The 4,956-nt window shown below is 35.0% G+C and overlaps 1 pseudogene; it reads right to left on the reverse strand.

The window, feature by feature from the left end:
- Positions 1–1,489: 1,489 nt before the first annotated feature.
- LOC147727691 (uncharacterized) lies at positions 1,490–2,904 on the reverse strand (annotated as a pseudogene).
- Between the last annotated feature and the right edge of the window lie 2,052 nt (positions 2,905–4,956).

Below are 4,956 nucleotides of genomic sequence, written 5' to 3' on the forward strand. Positions count from 1 at the left end.
CTATGTTAACTTTTAGGAGCAGGTTGCTTGGGGTATAGGGGTATTGGGTGGGGTAGTGTTCTAATATCCAGGGATTTTTTTTTGTAGTGGAAAAAAAATCCCAGAGTATTTTTTTGTAAGTGTCTATTCCTTTTTTGTGAAAAACAAGAAGTATACTTGGCATGAAATTGCTACGCTAACTTTTAGTAGCGGGATGCTTGGGGTATAGGGGTATTGGGTGGGGTTGTGTTTTAATACCCAGGAATTTTTTTTCATTGCGGAATTTTTTTTCCAGAGTATTAATGTGTCAGTGGCTATTCCTTATTTATGAGAAAAACAAGAAGTATTCTTATCATGAATTTATTATGCTAACTTATAGGAGTGGGATGCTTGGGGTATAGGGGTGTTGGGTGGGGGAGTGTTTTAATACCCAGTTAATTTTTTTCCTTGTGGACATTTTTTCCCAGAGTATTAATTTGTAAGTGGCTATTTCTTATTTATGAGAAAAATAAGAAATGAACTTAACATTAATTTACTACGCTAAATTTTAGGAGTGGGATCGTTGGGGTATTGGGTAGGGTAGTGTTTTAATACCCAGGTATTAAATCCCAGTGTTTTAAAAATGTTGTACAATCAATTATCATTATAAGCAATGGATCAATGCAATTATTAATAACATCATGCACATTTTATATCTTTATAAATCAAATATAAAATTGAATCTAAGATTTATTAATGAATTAAGAAAATAAATTCAGTCATTTTCCAGTAAAATAATTTATTTATTGAGTAAATATTAAAAATATTTCGGAAAAAGGTATCATTTAATTTTTAAAAATGCACAACAAATATTTATTTTAAATCAAAAACATTTGTAAATATTTTCTTAATATGATATATTCATCCGTTTGGAGATAAGTATAATCGTTATAATAGTCCGTTTTAATTTTATAGAAACTTCGTAGTCACTAATTGTTTCACATTTGATTCTGTAGTTGGTGGTTCCTCTCAGAATGCAATGACATGAAGACGGGGTGCGGTTAGGATTTAATCTTTTTTTAAAATACATCTTAACATGTGGGAGGTACATTTACTGTAAAGAAAGATGTGTACGGTAAATTTAAATACTGTGGTGAGTTTCATTTTTTATTTATATTGACTACACTTTGATCCCCATGCAGGTTTCCGTAATATACACACTTTGGGCCAATTATTTTCTGATTAATGAATTGTTAATGAAAGCAATTTTAGATGAAGTCAGATACATTTATTAATCCATTCCTTGCCTAACTTTGTAAATTTACACAAATATGAAAATTAAATAAATGTGTTTTAATATAAAAGTATTGAACCCCAATTGATGTGACGTCAGTTTAAAAAAAAAATAGCAAGTTGGCAAGATAGCAAAATAAATTTTTATTTTGAATTTGAGTAAATTTTTAAAAACGTCAATTAAATCTTTTGGAAGATGAGTAAAACAGGGGATTAATTCACATGTTAGAAATGACAGTTAGAAATGAAGAATATATGCAATACTTTCTAGGTAGTCAGAAGTGCCCATTAAAGGAAATTGTTGGAGTTTTGATTGAAGTCTTTCACTCATCTCTCTGCTACGTCGTGTCACTCGAGGATTTAGAGTACCTGAAAGTGACTGAGCCATCCTCAGTTCTTGGAAACTTTGTTCTTTTTTTAAATTTCCAAGAAATGATAAAAGTTTGGATGACTCCTACCAATGAATTTATTAAAAGAGTTATGCCATGCTACAATGGAATTGTTCGTCTTTGCTCCTCCCTCTAAGCAAGTTAAGTAGCAGTTCCACCATTCAATTGGGAACCTTGGCTTCCTCCTGCTACCTGACCTGCTAAGATTGCCAATCCAGGTTCCTTCAAAATATTTCTCTTCATTTGTTATAAAATAAACTGATTGTACAATTGCAGTGTAGAAGTCATCTACAAAATCAGGAGAAACAAAACACAAAGCTGTTAGTTTTTTAAGCTCATATTGTAGTTTTCTGTTTGACACATAATCTTCTGCTAAGGATGTTTTTTGTATTTTTCTCCAATACACCTGGGAAAAGTGAAAAAAAACAACCTTGAATTTGGGTGTCTGGATATATTTTACAAATAGTATTTATAATTTGTATCTTAAAATCAATTATTACTTTCCTAGGACTTTTGTTGAGAGTTTTGGTTTTTATAACTGATAAAAACTCAGTGTAAGTGCATGATTGTCTGTCAGGCAGCAAACCAAATACTAAGGGGACAGTTGTGTTGTTAATATTGCCATGAATAGTATAAATGTGGTTAAAAGGATGGGGTGTAGACTTAAAAGTGCCATCCATCATCCAAATTTCAGTATTTTCAAGAGTGGCCAAATTACGTGCTGTAGAGAAGATTAGAAGACGTTTTAGAGGATTATCATGATCATGTAAAAGAAAAGTTTGTTAGTGAAAGTCACAGTTAGTTCTGGGGGGATGTTAATATCGGAGAAAGTTTGTGGTCTTATTGCATGTGGATTGTTGGCCTGTTTTGGTCTTTGGATCATGCGCCTTAAATTGGGGATTGTTGACATATTGCTGGCAACATGCATGGGAATGTTTTGTGCAACTTCCCGTACAACTGAGCCACAGGGTTCATTGGAGGTGGCTGCCAAAAATGTGATCTGCTGTAGATTTTCCCTTACTTCTATCTCCATTGCAGAGGCAGAGTGGTTATGCTCTGTGGACCTCTCCACTATGTCTCCCAGAGTAACCGCTCTGCCTTTGCAATGTGATGATAAATATTCTACGCACCTCCAATGACTCCTGGGCTCAGTTAAACATTCCTTACAGTAAATTTGGCCACCATATTTTAATAACCTTTTACCCCTCTTTGATTGTACATAACTTGCTCGGCGACTTGAATTATCTGTTGATGATCCTGTAAATAAAAGAGGATGATAAATGAGTTTTCATTTTTTTTAAACTATTTGTGTTTTTTTGCACAGAAGATTTATGGTATCTAAATAGAATTACAAAAATCAAGATTTTTTCTGTTTTAGAATGGACGCAAGATTTAGTTTAAACAACTCATTAAAAACTGGATTCAGACACTTTAACACAACTGTTTCCACCCATAACCATAACCACACATGCATTATAACGCATGGGTGGTTACCACTAATAGCCTTTATCACACATACATTTACTGTGGGATACGTAATAAAGGCATGTGTGCTAAAGGAAATTTAAAAAAGGGAGGGTTGGGGGGTCTCCCCACCCCAAAAAAGCATCTCTTTCCGTCGTGATGTGAAGGCAATCAGCATGGTAGGTGGAAATGGAAAGACATTTCCACTTCCTCTTTATGATGTGTGATGGGGGAAAGGGGCATTTAGTTAAAAAATAGAGAGCTGGAGCGGGGAAGCCGCATGTATTTGGAAGATGGTCTTTGGGGACATAGGTCAGACCCTGCTGTGGGGTGTTTACTGTTCAACTACTCAAAAATGTCTTACCTGTTTTCTCCGACCCTACAGTGGCAGGGATCAGAGATAACATTTATCAAAAATATGCCATTATCATGCCTGCCTTTTCAACGAAAATCGTTGTAAATATTTACGCGCTAAAGGTATTTTTGTGGTAAAGGTTATGCATGGTAATGGAATATGCGTTGTAACTCATGCGTGGTAAAGGTAAAATTAAAAAAGGGGGTTTGGAGGGGTTCTGCCCCCCAAAAAAGCTTGCAAGTCAGAAAGGGGGGTTGGGGGGGGGGTTTCCCCCCCAATTAAAAGGCATGTGTTGAGACAGGATGCATAGTAACGTCATACAACACATTATAATGTGCTACACTATTGACAGTTTTAATATCTGATTAAAAAAAAGTTAATTATAGATTTGTTTTTCAGTTTTAGTGAAATGTTTTCCATTGTACCTGAGGTTTGCATTTCTTTGTTCTTCTGTGGTGAAGTTTCGTTTGCAAAAGTATTGCTGTATGTGTTGCTTTCCTTTGTATTCTCTTTTCAAGTCTGTTTGGTTTTCCAGGTCAATGTTGTAGACGTAGCTGCAATTACATGTATCAATAATAGGATTGGAATAGTTAACATAAAAATTGTTGGTTAAACTGCAAATTTAAAAATGTATTTTTAAAGTTCGTTTAACTGTCTGATCATTTTTTAATATTACTACATAAATCTTTAATTTTTAAAAAACGGAGTAAGATGGTTGTTTTATTAGAGGTTTAATTAAAAAGATAAGGTAAATCAAAAGGTTGTTTCATTTGTACCTGAAGATTGGATGTTTTGTTATTTCGTGCAACAGATGTTTTAAGCAGTTCTTCCTTTTACTAGTTTATGGTTTGATGTTAGTGGTTCTCTATGCGAAATCTGGTTAGAAAAACAAAGACATAGCATATTTTATAATTATTATTTAGATATATTAAATTTCTTTGTTGTAACTGTCTTAGTAAAGTTATTATATGTTGACCAACACCTTGCCTTAGGTAAGTACCCAGCGGAATAAGAGTAGTTAATCTGGCCCACAGACACTGACCAACACCTTCCCTGAGGTAAGTACCCAGCGGAGTAAGAATAGTAATTCTGGCCCTCAGACACTGACCAACACCTTCTCTGAGGTAAGTAACCGGCGGAGTTAGAATAGTAAATCTGGCGCCAAGACGCTGACAAACACCTTCACTGAAGTATGTACCCGGCGTACAATGAGTAGTTAATCTGGACCCTAAACACTGACTAACATCTACCATGAGGTTAGTACCATGTCGAGAAAGAATAGTAAATCTGTCCCCCAGACACTGACCAACACCTTCCCTGAGGTATGTACCCGGCGTACTAAGACTAGTTAATCTGGCCCCCAGAAACTGACCAACACCTTCCTTAATTTAAGTACCCTGCAGAGTAAGATTAGTAAAACTTGCCCCCAACACTGCCCAACACCCTCCCGGGTGTAAGTTTTCAGCTGTTTAAAAATAGAAAAACGTGCTCCTAGAA

Source organism: Lissotriton vulgaris, chromosome 3_1, assembly GCF_964263255.1.
Source record: "Lissotriton vulgaris chromosome 3_1, aLisVul1.2, whole genome shotgun sequence".
Lineage (NCBI taxonomy): Eukaryota > Metazoa > Chordata > Amphibia > Caudata > Salamandridae > Lissotriton > Lissotriton vulgaris.